The sequence below is a fragment of the Equus przewalskii genome, chromosome 17 (assembly GCF_037783145.1).
Source record: "Equus przewalskii isolate Varuska chromosome 17, EquPr2, whole genome shotgun sequence".
NCBI lineage: Eukaryota > Metazoa > Chordata > Mammalia > Perissodactyla > Equidae > Equus > Equus przewalskii.
The window spans coordinates 26,967,060-26,986,726 of record NC_091847.1 but is presented as its reverse complement, the minus strand read 5'-3'; the positions used below and the strand labels follow the sequence as shown (position 1 = coordinate 26,986,726).

At 38.0% G+C, this 19,667-nt stretch overlaps 1 protein-coding gene and 1 long non-coding RNA gene across 7 annotated transcripts in view; one reads left to right on the top strand and one right to left on the bottom strand.

Moving 5' to 3' along the window:
* The window catches only part of ZEB2 (zinc finger E-box binding homeobox 2), a 132,223-nt gene that overhangs the window by 28,002 nt on the left and 84,554 nt on the right, over positions 1-19,667 (top strand). The window lies entirely within an intron of this gene.
* LOC139076783 (uncharacterized) overlaps positions 10,305-19,667 on the bottom strand; it is a 35,051-nt gene continuing 25,688 nt past the window's right edge. Inside the window, exon 2 of the long non-coding RNA XR_011528725.1 lies at positions 10,305-10,441. This is a non-coding gene — a long non-coding RNA (uncharacterized lncRNA). The remainder of the gene's footprint in view (positions 10,442-19,667) is intronic.

Here is a 19,667-nt window from a genome sequence, read left to right as displayed (position 1 = left end):
AGTTTAGAGTATAGCTTCAAATTCTAATGAAGATCATTTTAAATTTTGCACTGAATTGTGAATTTAAAATTCCCATGTTCTCCATAAGTATCTGAAGAGGGGCATGTAAATACCATAAGTGAATTAATTACTGCCTTAAGTTGGTAAAGCATGTGTGAATCCAAACTTTATTCTTGAACTTGCACTTCTCTTCCCAAGGTTTTTTGAACCATTTCCTATATGCTGAGCTCTGAGTACCTATTCAACTGCTGAGGACATATAAAAAAGGTATTTTTCTGTGCACGAATTAAGGTTTCCATCAAAGAAAATTGCCACCACCACAACAGTCTGCCCAGTACCGTATATGTGTATTACATGAAATTCATGAAGCAGAAAAGAGACATTTATAATTAAAAACTTAGAAAAACATGAAAAAATTTAACTTTTCCTCTCGTTTTAATATGAACAGTATCAGTTTCTTCCTCTGAGAAGAAAGGAAAGACTGAATGGCAAGAATATCTTTAACTCTTGCGTATGTTTGGGTGATGTAACGTAGGACCGCTGAAGTTACTGGACAACTTTTCTGAGCTGACTCTTCTGAAGGAAACCCAAGGAGAAGGGAAAATGGAGCTGTTGTTAGCTCACTGATGGCGCCCACATGGCGCCCACACCAGTTCCTTCAGAGACTCCATAATTTCCATGGAAGGGCCAGAGGCCCTGCCAATATCCGCACATCATTGGCATGATAGACCATAACAGCTTCTTCTGAGCCGTTCCGGTCTATCGTGTCAATGCGTACTCAGGGAGTCCTCAATGCACGGATCATTGACACGGCACTACATAACGGCTCCTTAGCAGCCATTATTGGGTATCAAGTCAATGCATACTCAGGGAGCCTTTAACGCACAGGCCTGCACAAGCAGACACATTCCGAATACTAAAATTCCTTAGGAAAATTAGTCATTGCCCATGTGTGATAGCTGTTTTCCATTTTGAATTTTAACCATTTTGGGGAAAGAGTGAGAAGGGAAAATACCAGAGTAGTCTGAAAAGTCCTTAAAAACCTGGTGCAAAAGTTGTAAGGGTGGGGTGGGCATGTGAAGACAACGTACTTCTAATTTTTTCCTTTCCATAGCCTCATTTTATTGTGTCAAAGTTCTAGAAAGCACTTCACTTTCATTGAAGCTCTTTTTCAGGCAGGGTACAGCCCAGAAAACCTTTTTTATGGTTCAGATGTAAATCCCAGAAAATGTAGTGGAAATGATGACAGGCTCTCTAACTATAAAATAACAGTAGTAGGTATCATTATAATAATCTTATAGAACTATACACATCAAAAATATCACGTTTTATGATGATCTCTGCACGAGATTTCAGTTGGTTGTCATTCCAGACTTTTAATAAATAACATGTTGAGTAGGAAGGGGTCTGCAAGGATCAAAATAAAATAATGATAATGATGATGATAGTAATAATAACAATAAAACAGCCACCGTTTATTATATCCTTACTATGTGGCAGGCACTTTGTATACATTATCTCATTTAATTTTCTCAACAGACGTTACAAATCAGGAAACCGTGGCTTAGCCAGGTTAAATAACTTGACTGATGTCAACGCGACTGCTAAGTGACAGCGACAGGATTTGAACCAAGTCTGGCGAGAGCCACCCTCTTACCATTGCGTTGCTTCTAAGGACGAACACCTTCGGGGAAGTAGGTTTTTATGTAGAATATCCAACTCCTTGTCTGCTTACTGATCAGGAAACTGAGGCAGGGTAGTTTCAGTAATTCCCCCAAATAATAAAGAGAGTCAGAGTCAACCCTAGAACACAAGAGCACAAATGCCCTTTCTCTCTGATGACATGTTAACCACAAACAAGACTTGGGAATTTCAGAGCCTCTGTTTGTGTTTTCGAAGGAATGTCCACTGTTGCCATCACTCCTGAAAAGGTTTCCCCACATCAAATCAAAATGGTGCGAGTTTGCTGTTGTTGATATTTTTTCCTTTTGTGTTCTGCTTACTGACTGACATCTGCTCTCATGCTAAGCAGGTGTTCCTATGTAAACGAACGTGCCCTGTTTGTGTTTCACCATTCTCGCTGCTGCGCACCCAAATGAGCAGCGTGATTAAGAATCCTGTAAATTTTTGAAAGGAAACGGATGGCTACCCTCCTAGAACATAATTACACCGTTTCAACATCCGCAGCTCACTGCTGCAGCAGAGTTGGAGAACAGCAGAAATTAATAATATATAATAGCATCATTCTCGTAATTTATAAATGAAATAAAGTAGAGAGGAGATTCTGCTGATATGCATTTTCTCCTTAATTCTAAAAGACAAAGTATAGATTAGAATTTTAGTGGGGTGAAACCTGGCCAGCAGTCTCCCACTAGTTCCCTGATTCATGAGAGGAATGCTTTTGCTTAGGGAAAAGAGCTAATATCTTTTATTAGGCCCGGGGAAAGAAATGAATAAACAAGGCCCTCTAAAGGCAATACTAGATAAAGGGGGTCTGAAAAATATCTCCGTGCATCACGTGCCCACTGTATTTTAAAAAGGTGTTATTGCTTTAAGACTTCAACGTATGTTGCACTTTCTTCTTTCATCATAAGGACACACCACCGTACGTCAACCCCTCTCAGAAAAGAGAGACATGATCAGTCAAGGACGTAATCCAACGTCAATTTGATGTGGAAAAGCTCTAAGTTCTAGAGCTGTGCTGTACGACAGTGCACACAGAATGAACAGTACTGTACCGGACACCGAAAAATTTAATAGGGTAGATTACATGCTGTGTGTTTTTTATCACCAAAAAAAAAAAAAAAAGCATTTATATCTTTTGAAAAACAGTATTTTGAGCACCTGAATGTGCCAATGAGCCTCTTGTTACAAATCAACATTAGAGTAAGGGAGTTGATTCTTTTAATCATGCCTTTCAACCATGCTGGAGAAATAATGGAACTTTCCAAAGAGGCAAATAAATTATATATTAAAAGTAGCCAGTCTGTTTCTCTGTGACATAGGATTGTGGGAGGCAGTTAAAAATTTAACATAATTTTCTCTTTTAACTTGCCAAGGGTCAATTGCCGGACAAAGAGACACAGTCAGTTGTTTTGAGGGTTTGTCCTCCATGAATCCAGTGCCCACAACAGACACACACACACAGGCAATTAGCCTTAAGGAAAAGAATACTTATATTATAAATAGTGTTATTTAAGTAATTTTTTTCCTAATTCCAAAGAATGACAATATATCCCAAAAAAAAGTCGACACGGATTTTCTTGCTTTAATTAACCTTGGAGAACATGAAAATGCTATTTGCCTTTCAGAAGAAGCATGTCCGTTTAAGATGCTTATTCATTTAAGCAGTGTTCATTTAAAGGTCCCCTTGAGTATTACTCTATGTGTTTTGATTTGGTTCAGAGAAAATAAATTCATTTAATAGATTTATTTCATTAACAGGTATTTATTTAAGTGGGTTCTACTGTATTTAAATCTCCAAACAGTTTCCATTACTTCCTTGCTTCATGTTGACTAATTTTAATAAGCCTAAGGTGCCTAGGGTCTTATTGAGCGTTCAGTTTGATCAATATGGTTAAATTAAAATTGTGCAAAATATAAGCAAATGTACTCTAACAACACAGTGAAAAATGTGCTGTGCACTAAGCATTGATTGGTGTGCTGCGGACACCGACGTGTTGTGGTGGGGGAGCCTCTGACCTACCTCAAAACTGCAGTTGTCCTCTAAACCTCTTCTCCTTCAGGTACACCCACATCAGCTCCCACCCATCCATTCAGGCAAGGACACAGGCACGCCCACTGAGGCGGAAGAGGAGGGAGCTTTACATCAGGTGTTTTGCTTTTTGATTTAATGGAAAGCAGAATGTAAGACTCACAGTGAAATCCTAGATAAAGAAGAAAAAGTGAAGATCTTATTAAAAAAGTTAAGCTCTGACTATCACTGAAATGCCTTAGTTATTGTCAATTTAGGAATGAACAGCCTAGTTCCTTTTTCACAGAATAACTTTTTATTCAATTGTAATTATTCTTAAATCTGAATCATTTGGCAGTTTGGTAGCCTTTTTTCAACTTCTGGCTTATCAAGTCTGATTTGGCAAATGACTAAAATAACCCCCTAATTTCTAAAGTATACCAAAAATCAGCCTTCCATTAGTATCACAGTTGAAAACCTATGTAACTTACTAGCTTTCTAACAAATTCATTGCTTTCTATTATCATTTTAAAGCTAAATAGAAACTAAATACGTTCTAGTGGATTCCTTTTAGAATGAAAAACTTATCTTCTATTTCTAAATCGATTTCTTAACTTTTCCCTTTTCTCCTTCTCTTTATTTTCCTTGTCTTGCCTATTTTATGAGATACAATAGGGATATTAAGTATACTTAATATTCAGGGTCAATCTTTTAAGCCTTGTCATAATCTGTATCACACAAAATTGTTCCTAGAATGTGTTGGCTGTTAGAGCAGTTTCTTTTTTCTACCTGTTGTGTGATCTTGTATCTATCTTTAATCTTCTTGCTAAGTGATAGCTGCCATCACAGCTCTGACTTTCTTTGATATTATCTCTTCCTACATGTCCAAAACATAAGTTCACATGAGCAGAAGTTAATCTTATCAAAGGTAAATCAGAAGTTAAAAAAAAAAAGCAGGGAGATAAAAACATCAAAAATACATATCTTGCAATCAATGATTATATTTAGGAAAGTGTGTTCTGTTGAGATGAAAATCGTTCTCTTGTTTAAACTGACCACGTAGGTTTATAAGCACAATACGAATTTGAAGTTTGCTTTTAAATTAAATCTAGTGCTTGAGCTTCCTAACCTTTAATAGCACAGTCGCCACCATGCCTACAAAATAATGTTTGAGTCTTAAAATCACCAGAAATAGGTCGACCAATACAAGTTGGGAAGAAATGACTTTACTTTTGTAGTGAGGCCAAGAAAAATACTTAAGTTTTTGTTTAGTTTTGTGCACGTTAGTCTTGATTTTTCTCAGTGTTTTACATGTTTTGAGTTTTTAATATCGAAGGTAGTGCTCTTTGTAAACAAGCGTAAGTTTACCCAGGCAGCTTCCTTTACACCCTTCCCTTGTAATCAGATGTGAAAATTACACCCTCCCTTTTGGATACATGATAATTACACATTTCAACATGCAAAGAATTGTCTCTGTTTCAGTTGTTGGAGTGAAAAAGCTGAGACATTCAGTAAAATATATTATTATATTAAAGATCATTTCCATAATTGTTTTGGGGATTTGTAATCAAAACCATGATCAAGGTAGTTTTAGTTTTAAAAAGAATATACATGGAAATGAGTGGATAAAATTAATTGCGGAGTTCCACTTGAAAGACCATTCTCTTATTTTATAAAAATGCAACTGAGAAAAATACATTATATTCTTTCTTCCAAAAAACACTTTTAGTATCTTATTTGACATTTTCTTTCTCCATGCTTATTGAAATGCCTGTTTTTCATGTAGATCCAAAAAAGGTAAAAATCTACATTTTTGTGGTCAGTGTGAAAGGTTTAGTCAGAGGAGAGATATAAATACAATAAAGGAACCTTTTCAAGAAGAGGGTTTTTTAATTGTTTGTGTTCATGGGTTTTTTTTTCCAAGAGTCCTTTTGAGCCACCTATAAAGGTTTTGTAAACTCGGGTAGGGTACCTCGAACTTCACAGTCAGATTTCTAGGATCGTCTAGAATGACACTTACATTATAAGGCAAAGATACATGTCAGTGAGGATATAAGACAAATTAAAGCCTAAAAAACTCAGAGGTTCTAGAAAATAACAGTGACTCAAAAATATTTTTTTCCTTCGTGGGGGGGAGGATTTAAAGTGATTTCTTTTTACTTTCTTAAGCTAAGAAGAAAGAGAGAAGAGAGAAAGGCAGTGTTAGATAACTGATTTTATGGTTTCTTGAACAGTTTACATGATAAAACTTCTAAGTATTTAAATTTTTTCCATTTATCCAAACACTGGCATAGGTAAGTGAGGATACATATTCATATAGTCCAAATCTATTTCAAAAAAACAACCAATACGATCCTAGCAGATTATTTGGTTCTGAAAATGCCCAACCCAGTTTTCAAATATTTGAAATTAAATGATAATACTAATTGGCATTTATCTATACATCCTTTTCTATTTTAAAATCGTTGCATAATCTGACATTTATATTTAATTTTCCAAAATATTTTCCCTAGAAAGCATTCATATATTTATAGAACTTAGAAGAAACCAGAGAATTCAACTATTCTCACCCGTAGGTTTCCCGCATTGGGTAGACATTGAAACAGAGTTGGCAGAACCAAGATTCGAACCCCAGTCTTCTGACTACAAATCAGGGACAGGGTGCTGTCTTGAATGTTAATTCTTTTGTCGTCGTTGTTAATAGTTTTCTCCCAAGATCCAGTCTGAGATGATGTCTTATTTTTAGGCTAAATGATTCTCTACTCTGAAGTGTCAGGTTACAGTTGTATATGCCAAGAGCGAAATGGGCTAGAATCAAAATCCAGTGTGCCTATGAAGTGAGTTATTGGACTATCGAGCCACGGGTTCTAAACTCAAGACTCTGGTTTTGCTGTTTCCATCATTTTTAGAAAGATTGGACTGTTGCTTTTTAGGCAAGGTATTTTCACAGTTCCTGTGTAGGCTGCGCAGAGAGCTCAGAAAGTGCTTCACCTGTATTGACATTAGCCTGGCATTAAGTGGGTGCTCACTCCAGTCCCATTCCAAAGGTAAGCCTATCTTGGCATGATAGGGAGGGTGGTGAGAAGAAAGAGTCAGTGGTAGAGAGTCTGTGGAGGAGATGATAGGAGAGTTGCCAGGAGGGAATTGCAAGGCCTACGCTCCTGGCCCCCTTGTCAGTATCTACCTTTGCCACATTTAGCTTTGCAAGCAGTAGCAATGGCAATCAGGAGGAGTTTGAGGTGGGAGAAGAACAGAAGGAGCCATTCCTGATTAGGCCACATGTCTTCTACTAGTTTCCATTCCAGCAAGCCAATTGATCTGTGGAGTTCTGGGATCACAACCTGGTATAACGAAAGGAGTCCTGCCCTTGGTTCAGGGAACTCAGACTTCTGGCCCTCCCAACCCCCCATCCAATCTCAGCATGGCCATGGAACATCTCTTAACCTCTCTGGGCCCATGTCCCTAGTTGTAAAATGTAGGGATTGGACAGAGGTTGCAAACTGGTGGCTGGCAGATGTGTTTGGTTTGGCTCACAAAGTATTTTAAACACATTTGAATTGGTTGCCAGTGTTTAACAATTGGACAATTTCACTCAAAAGTCCAGATTTGTAGCTCCTCTGGAGAACTCAGAAGACCTGACGTCTCTGGTTCACACAGCTGTGTAGAAAGACCCTGAGGGAATTACTCTGGATCCCCATTAGAAGGATCAGCCAACCTCCCTCACCTGCTTGGTCAGAGTAGACATTTGACTATGTGGCCCTCATCCTTCCAAGGTTCCTTCCCACCTTGAGTTCTGAAATTCCAAATCTGATGTGCTTCACTACACAAAATATGCTGAATTCCTGTACGATGGTTTCTCCATCCACAGCAGAATAGTAAGGTATTTGTCCATACAAGAAGCATCATATAAAGGGTGGAAATATCTTAGGTCAAATAAATTAGCCCCATTTGGAACAAATACTTACTTTGAAATCTGATGATGGGAGGCAGGTAGAGCTTAGTAAAGGTGGCATTTAAGGTAGTCATAGGAAAGTTTTGGCCTCTGATTGTTATCTACCCAGCAAGCTATATAAGTGTTTTCTAAATTATCCCAAAAGAGATTCTTTAAAACCCAAAGCAAATAATATAGACACGTTCAGTTAACATACCATTTTCTTATATCTCCCACTAAACTAATATTTTCAATCTTCTATTTGAATATTGGGTTCATGAACTTTTTCTGTTCACATAATTGCAAGCAAATTGTGTTGGCCTAGGATCTGTTTGGTCTTCTTCAACAGTAAAGAAATTACATTGATTTAGAAAGTCATACTTTTATAAACCCTGTTTCCAGATGTGTCCAGTTTGAACACAAAGGATAACAGTTGTAACTAATGGTTATAGAATGTTTAATATTGTACAAAGTGCTTTAGCAGAAATATCTCATTTGATCTTCACAGTAATTCTAGGAGGTAGACAGAGAAGGTATTTAACACAAACAAGGAGTCTGAGACTCGGAAAAATTGGATAACTACTGGAAAATTGGCCTACTTACTTACTTAATATGTGAAAGAACCAGGATTCAAACCTGCAGCTTCTAACTTCACATTCAGGGCTTTCCGTAGTACAGCTATGTTCCCAGGTTCTTAGGAGATAGACAGTTAAGTAGATAGATAGACAGATGTATACATATCTTACCGAAACAATGGGTTTTTTTTTTCTGTCATGAACAAGCAGAATTATCTCAATGTTTTGTAAGTTGAATGAAGAATCTTGTTTGGTGGCTATTCTTAAATGAGTGCTGTATTGTTTTATTAAGGGAAGCTAACACGTGTATAAAAACACAACTCATGGATAGTGTAGGGAATAATTTAAGATTAAAGTTTTACAATGAAATAATGATACAAACAGAGAAGGGGCAAAAAAAAATATATCATAAATTAGGCAGATAGAAGTCCATGGAAAAATAAGGTCAGGGTGGAGAGTTTAACTGTAAAGTAATGAAATGGAAGATAGAACCACTAAAAAAAGAGATTATAGAGAGATGAGAAGAAATATAAGGAGAAATAAAAGATAAGAAGACTGCATAATAATTTAAGAAGTGAAACCTCTTAGGACAGAGGTAGGAGAGAAATGGGAAATGCTTGAGAGGAAGCAACAATTAGGAAGTGTGGAAGAAAAACCTCTAGGCCAGAAATCTGAGCAGACTTGAGGAGAGGGGAAGCTGGTAAATATGGAAACATAGAAAGGGATGTTTTTAGGATCAGAAGCTGAAAGGAAAATAGGTTTTAATCACAAAACTCTGTGAAGACAGGATCAACAAGTTTGGGTTACAAGAATGGCAATTAACATGGTTAGAAGGAAAGAATAGAAATTAGAGAAATCTTTGGATTTCAAGAGGTAGGAAGAGGAATGATATTAAAGGGAAAAAGACATGTGTGGAAAGTAGAATGAGGTGAGAACCCATGGTAAGTGGAGGTGGAAAATGAAATGAGTCAGGAGAGACATGACTGGGACGACAGCAGACTGCAGTGATGTAGCAAAGGAAGCCATTCATGAAGGATCTTGCAGAAAAAAAGAGAGAGGAACCTCAAGCTGTGCTGGGAGGGGACTGAGCCCCCAAGGTGACAGAGGAAGAGACTCAGCTCTGCAAAAAGAGAACATAAACAAGGAGAAAGTGGGGAAAAGAGAAAACAGCGAATCAAAGTTACGGAGCTAAAAGCATTGAAAGTAAGAAGAAGGCTTTGTCTTTAAATTATTCATTTAGGCATATCGCTATTGGTTTCTCTTTTCCATAACTGGGTACCCAACGTTATTTCACATATTCATCTGGCAATATTGTACTCTTATAACCAATTCACATGGGAAGGGGGCTTAACAAGAATGAGCAATTTTTTTACTTTTTAAAGTTTCCCAAAAGGTGAGGTAACCCTGCTGGTTTTCTCTCTATCTGAAGGATGCGAGCACTGCAGGAGGGTATGAGAATGGGGCCAGATGTCATAGCCATTTTTAAAGCTATTCTTTCAATAAATCCCTAATTCGTATGAAGTCCAGTGTCCAAACATTTATGGCAAGACATACTGTGGATATTAATTTACATTGCCTGTTCTGAAGATCTCTTGAGTTTTTAGTTTGATTTACAGATTTCTCGTGTCAAAGGTTTTTTTGTAGATTGTATTTTATAATCAAAGTGTGTAGATCCTTCAACAATTCTTTACCTTGATACCATATACTCATTTATCTGGATTCAAATACTTTCTTGCTCTGAATGGTCTAAAAGTGTACCCCATGGGGCTCTAGAATTTAGAAGCCTCCTCTCCCCCCAACTATTTCTACTCTCCCTCTTTAATTGAATTAATGTAAAGCCTTTGGTCATATAATTTCCATGTCACTGTAAAAACGGGGTTAAAAATCATCACAGACCTACGAAACAGGAGGAAATTAGTACTATGTCCTTCCAGTCACACCCTGGACCATGTGCTCCAGCCACGTGCAGTATGCGACCCTTAAGAGTGGACTGTGTAACCCGGGGAACACAGGAAGTAAGGGCCACACAGAGGATTAGCTGCTTGGAGGGTGGGTAGACAATCCCTTTGCCATAAATCAAAAATCTTTTCATAAGAACCTGAAGTAATTCTCTTCGATACTAAATTTAATCTCATCTCTTTTTCCTTCTTCCTTTCCTTCTTTCCTCTTGCTTTCTCTTCTTTCTTCTGTTTCCCTCCATAATCCCTCACCCCCTTCCAAGATTTTCACCTCAGTAAGTGCCTGAAAAGAAAAACAAAATCAATGTGTTATAATACTAAGAAGTAATCCTATATTTGTTAGAAACCAGTTTGAAATAAGATAAAAAATTCTTGAAAGTAGCGATGTCTGAAAAACTTTTTTAGTTCTATGCAGGATATGAATAGATACATCTTTCATATCATAGAAACAAATGCTTATCTACAAGAACCTGAAAAATGGAAAAAAGAATGCCATAGTGATGACAATACTTATTTTACAGGAGTAGGGAAAATAGCCAAATGGCTTTTGGAACATTTATTCAACTTCTTATTTATTTATTTATTTTTCACCTTTAGCATATAGAGAAAATAGAGATGACAAGTAGGTGGCTAAGAAAGATGACAGGATGGCAGACAGAATCCCTGACTATCAGGGCAGAAGGAATTTGTAAGACATGTAGCATAATACAGTTAGGTTCAGAATTGCAGACAGAGTGAGGAGGAGGCAATATTTCAAGAACAATTATTGTCCTTAAACATTCTCTTAATGCGAAGTCACTCATCTCCCCCCCTCCCCCCCTTGCTTCCTAGAATTAAGAAAAGTTCTTCCTTAACTTGGGTTGCTGTGCGGAGATGTGAAATTTCATTGGCTCCGAAAGGTTTTCTGTCTAGTAGGGACTACTGGGAACCCTGCTAATGTGCATATTGATGTACCCTGTAGCTTCAGAGATGATGAAAGAGCATATTACTTATTTCCACAACAACAAAGCTAAGAGAAATTTGAAAGAAGCCAGTTGTTTTACCTGGGGACTTTCTCCCAGGTGACAGGGCTGTTGAGCCATGGAATTTACATATGGGGGCAACTTCTCATTTTCTAAAAAGTTTTTATGAGGAGCCACAATACCACTCCCAACCAAAAGAAAAAGAAATTAAAACACTATTGTTTTCATTTGCATTCACTTAGTCAACTATGCTTAAAATATGGAAAAGACATTATTATGCTCATTCAGAGGCTATTTTATTCATTGTTTACTAGGCTGGACTGACATGATATGATTTGTGCTTTGCGGGGTCACAACAAGCTACTAGCAGGACAATTTGCTGAATCAAGAGGATGATTGTGTCTGGTGCCAGTCAGTCGCAATTAGGACCAGGATCAGGGAGGCCCAGGGCTTGTGCATCGTCTTGGGCTAGCTGCATAGAAATCAGCTCACCTGAAACTAATTGTCACAACAGAGACCTTATGCAAATGAGCCCCGGGGTTAGCGTGGGAAAAGAAAAACTGTCGCAAAGATAGGTGACCTGCTGAGCAGGGGGTCTGTTGCTGGGGAAATCTTTGTTCAATGAGTTTAAAAATGTTTTCATTGTTCAAAATTAAAAAAAAAAAAAAGACAGCATACCCACTCACCAACAGCGTGGCAAACACACTCGTCTAAAATTCCAGTAAACTAGAATCCTGCTTTGGAGCATGCAATAAATTGAGAGTCTTTATACTTCATAAGGGCGACAGCAGGAAAATAATTTCCCTTTGCAAGGGCCCTTAAAGTTTAGGTGCTGTGGATTGCAGAGTGGCCTACCTTGAAAAAAATTCCCCTGGAAGATCAGGTCTACTGCTAGCCTGGTAGCTCTTTCACTGCCTTTCCTACCTGCCTTCTGGCTGCCCCCTCCACACAGCCGTGAAGCATGCCTGCGAACTAGACCAGAAAGGCCTGATTTCTAATTGAACTTTATTTTTGTCTCAGGTAGAAAAGAAGGGCCAGGAGAGTTCCCCACCACATGGCCAAAGGATCCAGGAAACAAGGGCAGAATTGTGGTTTCACAAATTAGATGAAATGCAAACATTGGGAAATTCCAGGACTTGTTATGCAGCCCGAGTGATAATAGATTGTAGAAATTTAGGAAAATAAAGGTAAAAATTATGATTTACTTCCCTTTTTTTAGCCCTTGACAAAAACATCTGTAAATGAGAAATGTTTTAATTCAATCTTACTATAGCACTCCTTTGAAATAGTCTTCAAAATGTTCAACTTTAGAAAACTAGATGAAGAAAAGCTACTCTAAAGTAATAATAAACATATTTGATATGTTATTGTAACAGAGTTGTCTTTGGGTTCTTAATTGATTTTCAGCTTTTCAATCTTGTTTCCCTAAAAAAATATGGGTTAACGTTGACACTGCTTTTAGCTTTTCACTGAAAATTTGCCAGTGATGTATTAATAATGTATATTCACACAGCAGTATAAATATAATAGGGAAACAAATGGGGTATCCTAATCTTTTGCAGTAACAGAGACATTTTATGTCTAGTGATTCAAAAAGAAGAAGAATTTGAATAAAAATTTTAGGTGAGAGAAAAAGAAAGTTGCATTGCATTAGCTTTCAATTCAAATGTTATTTTGTTTGGCAAATTGCTGGCTCTAAGAAAGTAAGTGTTTTCATTTTGTTTCCTAAGGGGCTGGGTTGAAATTTAGACTTGTCTCTGATAAGCAAGCTCAGGAATTACCTTGGTAGCCACCACAAAACCTAAAGAAAGTTAGGCCAAAAACAAACGCAGCTTAATCCCAACTTAAATTAAAAAAAAAAAAAACACCAAAAAACTCTTTTGTCCCTTCACCACTGTCTGAAATAATTTCTACATATAGGAGACGTTTCACAGTGGGTATGAAGTGCTCAGCTTTCACTCATCAAACTTTAATCGGAACTGCATTTTAGTTTTTGAATAAAGAACACTTAAAAAATTTAGATGCAAATTATTTTGCATTATTCATGCTCTAAGTGTCCTTGTAGATTTAAACACTTCTGAGGCCACCTTGATTCAAGTAATTACCTAGGCCCTCACTGCTCCGTCATGAATAAGGTATTTTGTACAAGTAAAGTATGCACCCGATGAGCTTTTAAAGTGGCTTTACACTGAACTTGTGTATTGCTTCTTGTGCATGAGTGAGCCGAACATGCGTCGCAATCTGTCTCAGGTGGGAAACCCTGGCTGGGCATCCATGGGTGACGGGATGAAACCCGAGCGTCTCTCCCCACACACATGCTCTTCCTTTGTCTCTTCTTAAGAATCTCAAAGTGATTCTCCTGCCTGATTCTAGGAGCCGTTTTAGAATCTAAGAGAGTAATAGATGCTAGGAAAAGAAACAAGGGGGAAAGTAGCAGTGATTCCGCTTAACTCCTCCGTCACCAGAGTTCATTTAAATGTCCACTGTTCAGGCCACCTCATCTCCATCAGCAAAGGCTTCTGCATAAGGTAAGAAGTCTCTGATTTTACGTGCCTCTGTACATCTGTCTCCCCATCTGTCAGCCTAGACTCCTTAGCTATTAGGGCTAGCTTCTACCTCTGCCACAATATTCTTCACGAAATGGAACTGGCTGCAGACTCAAAAGTGACTGAAGAATGCTTACAATGGAATTGAAAGTCACCACACAGCATAAATCTATAAGTTTATCCACACATACAAGAAAGAAGGTTTGTAAGAGTTAAATGTAATTGGCTGAAGCTTGTAGCTGGCGTTTGTTACAAAATGCCCAAGCCTTTCCTTTCCAACTCCGTGGCTTTGAAGAATTATAGGAATTTTATGATGTGCTATTGGAGTTATACTGGCAGAGATTACAGAAAAGGGGTTAAAGTTGGTTTATGGTAGAAAAAAAATTATGCAGAAACCAATAAAAATAAACACACTCAAGTAGACTAAACTTGCTGGGCTTTTAGTTTTGGTTTAACAAAGGAAGTTTAGATGAAAGTAAATGTTGCAGCTTTTAGAAAATTAGTTGACACTCATACTTGATCATCTTTACTACACAGTGGTATAATTAATATTTAAACATTCTAATAATGCAGCTTGCTTTGCATGCACTTTTCAGCCTCACAACAGTATATTTTATCTGGAATTGTGCTAGCATTTTCTTTGGGACTGCCCATTTTCATAGAGTTAAATTTAAAATAGAATAGGGCCTTAGCTCTTATGGCCAGTAAAACATCAATAGGAGAGTGAACAGGTTTCATACATCTACAAGACAGTTTATTATTAAGACCAATATTTACCTGAGAAAGTAGATAATATACAAGTTTTGTTTCATTGTCCCGTGAATGGTTTTAAAGGACCAGAGTAGATTAAGTGTGAAAGTTGCATTTGGCTGTTGTTCACTCACCTCTTACTGTCTAAAGCAGGAGAATTTTTATTATGTAAAGGCAGTGTGAAATGAGTAGGCAATATATGAAATATTGAACCTGCTGATGGCTGCCCATTCATTAAGACATCCGATTAACACAGTGAGGGGTTTGTTTTTTTTTTTTTTTGGTGAGGAAGATTGGCCCTGAGCTAACCTGTTGCCAATCTTCCTCTTTTTTTTTCCTCCCCAGAGCCCCAGTACGTAGTTGTATATCCTAGTTGTAAGTCATTTAGTTCTTCTGTTGGGGATGCCGCCACAGCATGGCCTGACGAGCAGTGTGTAGGTCCATGCCCAGGATCCAAACTGGCGAGCTCTGGGCTGCCAAAGCAGAGTGTGTGAACTTAACCACTTGTCCACGGGGCCGGCCCCATGAAGAATTTTTATTTTCAATATATGAAATCATTTTGGGGGCATTGTCTGAATTGTGACAGCTGAAAACCCAGGAATTTAGTAAAACAATAAAACTTGTAAAATATAGAGAAGTAAGCTAGTTGAGAGAAGACTGAGCTAGTTTATTTTCATATGAGAACTTTCTTCCTGTTCCAGGCTCAGGGCTGTAGGTGGGAGGGAAAAGTTATTTTAGGTGCTACCCTAGCTCTGTCCCTTTGAAGAGTACAAGGTGGCCGGAGTTCCTGACCTTCTTCTAGTCTGAATGGTGAGAAAGAGCATTCTCCTTTTCCACCACACCTTAAGTGTCCTTTAATAGAAATAGAATTTGCATACACATATTTACTGCTCATTCTTTATAAGTGAGTAGGTGTGCTGAGCTGCAAGTCTATTTTGAGATTCAGCCCACATTCACCCCTTGAGGCCCACCTGACGACAGGTATTGCCCTTTGGGCATCCTGACATTTAGTGAACCATGAAGCCAAAATAGGTCCACAGCCACGCCAACATTGGGGCGTCTCATTTCACTTAATTCTGTGAAGACTTTGGAGCTGTGGTTTGCACAAATCAAATGGTGCAAATGAAAACTGAAAAATTAGGCAGGTTAGATTTCAAGAGAAAAAAGATAAACAATAGACAAAAAAGTCAATATCAAATATTACTACAGAGGAGCAATATGTAAACGAAGTTCTACATTGAAAGAACCACGGGGATCTCATGAAGTACCTGTCAAGAGACCATTTGCACTAGCTATTTTATTTCCTTATGTCGAAAGAAAGTCATTTTCACATATTCTTGGACACAATCATTTTTATTTCTGAGATTCAGAAACTGAACTGGCAGTTTGGTGTCTTTGCATTTTATTGGGTTTGTTTTGAGAAAAGGAGTTAAATGAACTCAGCTTACAAATAACTAACAGCCCATGGACTATTTAAAACCTGCTATTGAGGTGGTAAAGTAGAGATAAGTTGAATCCAACTGCTGTCACATGTATGGGTTTGACAGATAGGTAAGTCCAAGAGTGGGCAAAATTAAAAGCATTTTTCATATGCTAATCTCCACCTGCACAGGAATTTTTTTTTTTAAGAAGGCAGCTTACTGGCAGAGTAAATTCAAGAGCTGTCTATCACTTAGTACCTTACTTCTAGGAATTGTTATGACCCAGAAGATGAATAAATACTTTCATGAGAAAAGTCTTCCAAATAATTTTAATTCCAGATAGGTGTCATGACAGCCACGGGCCAGCAATTTGTGGAAAGGAAAATGACCCATACATATAGCTTTTAAACTAAAATAATAATTCACTCTATATGTAACTGGTTCAAAATTATATCTAAAGAACTACTTTTTTAGTTGCAAATAGTCGTCGAAGTGAAAACAATGGTCTGCCTTGCCGTTCAGGTGGGAGGTCCACGTGAATTTAGTAACGTATTTGAGAGACAGGCAGGGACGTCAATCAGAACCTACAGATTAACCCACAGCAGTGAAATCTGAGAAGGTTTATAACAAGTAGGTAATAGTTTCAGGCCTGTGTGAGAACGTATAAACTCAAACTTCACGCTGGGACAAAATAGGGCAGGACATTTGAGGCAGAGGGTGAGAAAACCTTCCTCTTATTATGACAAAGTGTCCTCCATACTTGTTTAAATGCCACTGGGCTGTTAGTGAATGCTCACCAATTCTCTAGGTTTTATATTATTTTACAAAAAGCTTTGGGAGTTTCCTTTAATTTTGATAAATATTCAAATTTGTGCATAATTTCTACACTTCAGTTTTGAATGATAGAAAATTTCCCATGTTTGTTGAGTTTCCTTTCAAGTAAGAAAGTAATTCTTGTAATAAGAATGTTGCATTTCTTTTTCTCAATATCGTCAAGATAATAAACCCTTACCTTAGTTTATAAATTCAAAATTCACTAATTTATTGAAATGAGAACCAAAATAGTCCAAGAGAAATCTTAAACGTCAAATGGTGACTTAAGAAAAATAGTTATATTTATCTACTGTAAGCTCCTACGTTTTTCTAATAAAGTCCTCAGGCTCAGGAAACTATGTTTAAAGTACCTAACTAGGTTAGAATCTTCAGTTATTATATAGTACTCTTACAAGCCCTATGAATTAAATTCTCACCAGTGATTACAATACTGGTATCACTTATAAATATACTCTTCTTTCCTGGGAGCTAAGAGGCAGACAAAGTTTCTGGCATGTTAGTTTTCATGTGGAAGAGGAAATTAGAAGAATAACAACATATTTAGACACTAAGTAAAATACTTTGGTTTGGCTTTACTTAGAGGGAAACCTGGACAATGGGCATTTCACTTTTTAAATGGAACTTCAGGTCTGATGCCATGTGACTAGGCTGCTAACAGGAAGGAGCAGAGTTAGCATCATTAACATTCTTTGATTGGAGAGCACATTAGGAGGTAGATAAGGGAGCAGCACAGGCGACCCACCTCTTGGCCACGGGAGGAAGACAGTGCCTGGAATGCCTGCGATGTGTTTCTATTTTCGTCGCACCTATGTGTGGCCACCCATCTGGTCTGAATCAATCAGTCTCATCCCGGAGCTCTGCTCCTCTCCCAGCTGAAATAATACCCTCCTTTCCCAGTGCTCTGCTTTACCGAGGGTCACTGTTCGCGACTGCCCCGGCGAGACTATTCACAAGGCTGCGTGTTTGTAAACATTGGTGAACCCCGGGGGAGACTTTGGGGAGAAGTTTTTTCTTTAAATGTGGATATTTTATGGATAAATTCTGCTCACCTAGAAACAACACTTGGGAAAACTGAATGAATCATTAGAGAAATATTTGACCCCAATAAGTGAAAGAATGATGCTATACTGTTTTATATATGTACATACATCCTAATTTTTTTAAAAAAATGCAACTTTCTTTGCCTGAGTTGAAACTATGAATTTTTGTGCTGTTATACCTGGAGCAGAGGAAGCCAAAGTATGAGGTGTTGGCCATGACTTAGCCTGAAGTATTTTCTTAGGCCATTTCCCTCTGCTCCACACTAAGAGAAATAGCATTAAGTTTCCCTACACCTCTGTAACAAGCCTACACCTCTGCTTCTAGGTCATTTTCCTGGCATTCCTCGTGTGCACATGCTGTTCTCTAGCAATCCAATATCCAGGCCCCCCCCATCAGATTCCTACACACCTGACAGCCTCTCTCTTGATATTCCAGCTACTAGACTACTGACCTCTGTTAAAAGGGTCAAGGTATTCACCAGTGAACCAGCCACGCTTTAGGACCACATAGCACTCTTCCCACAAGAGACCTCAACATTTACTGACATTGGCACTGGCAAATTAAATAGCATCGCACAAAGCTATGCATCATGCCTATCTGCCCAGTTTTCCATTGCAGTGGGAAATACCACCCTATCGTGGACCTCCCAACCGGGAACCCCAGAGTTATTTTTGTCTCACCACTGTCTTTCTCACTCCCCACATCCAGTCTGTTACCAACCGTTGCCACTTTTTTTTGTGCCAGCATTTCCTGAATCCACCCCCTTCCTTTTCATTCTCATAGTTGTGGTCTTAGTCTAGCTCTGGTCTTGGTCCATTGGGAATTTGCAGCCTTCTTCCCTCTCTCCATCCACATACGAGTATCGAGCCTAGCTTAATTGACCACCACTGATGAAGTTTCTTCTTTCTGTCTGTGTCTGTAACCAGCCCATCATTTTCCTTGGGCTCTGTGGAGACTGCTGACTGCTCTCTGGACTGGGGTCTAACATTCTCTTTCTATGTCTCACCTGTTCATCCAACTATCTCCTAATTGCTTCATCTTTTTTCTTTCTTTTCCTGGGTAAGCTCATCTATTCTGTATTCAATCATTCTCTCGTTGCTTCTATGCTATACAGATTCCTGATACGCACCCCTACATGGCAGGTCCTGAAACTTTGTACCTTTCATTCATCCTTCCTTCCGTTCTGATGTAGGAAAGTGCAGTTGTTGAGAGCATGCCCAGGTCCAAAACTTCAGGCTCTACCACTTGCTACCTATGACGTTGGGCAAGTTATCTAACATCCGGCACCTCAGTTTCCTCATCTGTAAAATGGATTATTATGAAAAATGAAGGAGACAATTTAAGTGGAAAACTGCTGGCACATAGTAAGCACCATTTAAGTGTTTATTATTATAATTATTACTATATCTCACCTCCATCAATTACCCTCAGTATGTGCTCTTTTATCCTTGCAGGTAAATTTTGATCACACAACTGGGTTTCTTTAATCTGATTCCAACAGTAGCTTATGTCTTAGAAATCAAGGACAAAGTTAATTTAACACATCTAGTATCAAGCCAGGTAATGATGAAGACTTAGGTGATACTTTTCCAGGATGATTATGAAGAAGATGATAATAAAGATGACAATGATGGTGATGATGCTGATGAAAACATGGCCAAACGCTCTTTTGGGTTAATAATCTTTGCTTATACAGCTAGATCTCCAGGAAACATATAGTATTCTCCCTCAAATTAGTTTTTGTTTTCCCATTAAGTGGAAGCATGTTACATGTAAGAAAATATATCGTGCGGTATGCATGAGATGTATTGCTCAGAAAGCAGGGAAATGGTAAGAATTTTAAATGTTCTACGTACTTATTTAGATCTCACATCAGGAGATAAAACAAATGAAAATTCTGACTTGTTAATAATTTACATTTTAGTGGAAAATTTGTACATGCTGTTAAGATACCT